A 1,947-nucleotide genomic window follows, 5' to 3' on the forward strand; every position below is an offset into this window, starting at 1 on the left:
AGTTAAGTTGCTCGTTGAAGACCATGTTGTTCCTGCACTCAGCTTACTTGCTGTTGGTGTCCTCCATAAATAGGGTAAGCCCCATAAGCAGCAGCATATATGCTTGGGTCGTGAGATGGTGGCAAAGCATATCCATAACCATCATAAACAGGCCCTCCATAATACGCCCCACTCCAAGCATTGCCGAAATCTGCTCTAAACTGCTACCCAAACATATAACCGGATAGAATAATTGCAATTGCAATGTCAGACAGCACGAAAACAAATCCGAAGCTCTATCAGTTACTACAAAGTTTGTATTTTTTGAGAGGAATCAATCAATGAAAAACAGAAGCTTTATCCAATGCTAGTGTGGAAACTAAGATACTTTCAAGTCTGTCTATCCGTTTTTTTTTTTTTTTTATGTTTTGAGTAAGTGTTAATTTGTTTAGGTTATTCATTTGTTTCAGTGTACATCTTGGTCCCCTGGTCCCCTTTGAAAGTGATATTTTTAATTTTTATAATTTATATTTTAATTCTCTTTTAGTCCTTATAATTTAAAAATGATCTTTTTAGTCCTTATAATTTATATTTAATTCTCTTTTAATCCTTATAATTTGTATTTTAATTATCTTTTAGTTATTATTAAAAAAATATATAAAAATAATTAGTTACAAATTAGTTATAATTACCAACTATTTTTTTTATTAAAATTATCTTGCGTTAAATTAGTTACGAATTACTTACTAATATTTTTGTAATTAATTGTAATTGATAATATTACTCATATTTTGATGGTAAAGATTAAAAGAGAATTAAAATATAAAGTATAGGGACTAAAAAGATCACTTTCAAACTATATGGACTAAAAGGGAATTAAAATGTAAAATTATAAGGACTAAAAAAACCATTTCCAAACTATAGGAACTAAAAGAGAATTAAAATGTAAACTATAGGGACTAAAAAAATCACTTTAAAACTATAAGGACTAAGAGATACAAATGATGAAACTATAGGAACCAAATGAGTAATTAAACCTATATAATATCATACATGAAAATGCAAAATTAATTAAAGAGATTTTATTCAATAAACATAAAAGAGTTCATGTGGGTAAAATGTTTACATCCACATTAATCATCAATTTAAAATCTTATCAAATAAGGGTATGAAAACATTTTCGGCTAAAATAAAAGTCGTTCAAGTTTACAAAAGAACTCAAGTTAAGTTGCAAAATAAAATAAAGTAAAGTGACATGTTTGGAACATCATTAAAACAAAAACTTATGCCCCAATGTCACATCCTATTAGAATATTGTGTCTCAAAATCCTCCAGCACTAGGTTCCTTAAAGCAATCCACCTAACAATCTGCTCCCACGAACACAAGGTTCGAGATCATCACAGGATCTAAACACAAACAACACACGGGGAGTGAGTTATCACATTCCTAAACAAGCATAGATAAATGAAGACACATATATATAGTAAAAGTATAACAAGCTCAACTTAGCATAATTTGCATCATTTTCCATTCATTGCATAACATCACTTGTCCCAGGGATTTAATCACAAAATCACATTCCACACCTTCACATTAATCATATGTTCAGAACAATAAATCTCAAGTACAACACAACATCTCACACTCACATAATTCATTACCCACTATCACGTAGCAAGTCACAATGATCATTACACAAACATTATGCAATAGATACACTAAGACTCAATCTTATATGCATTGTGGTATCATGTCAGTGAAAAACCTCATCAGGCGCCTAGTAGTATATGACAAGACAGACCACCACTGGTAAATCAAGTCATTCTTACTAGGTAAAATCATAGGGAGACCAGTCAAGGTCACACTATTTTGAGAGAATGCTCTAACCATGTGAGATTGGCACATGCTTAAAGGAGCACTTAAATTGAGTGTATTTACCCCTAAGGCATAGACTCCGAAGAGTCTGT

Source organism: Glycine max, chromosome 6, assembly GCF_000004515.6.
Source record: "Glycine max cultivar Williams 82 chromosome 6, Glycine_max_v4.0, whole genome shotgun sequence".
Lineage (NCBI taxonomy): Eukaryota > Viridiplantae > Streptophyta > Magnoliopsida > Fabales > Fabaceae > Glycine > Glycine max.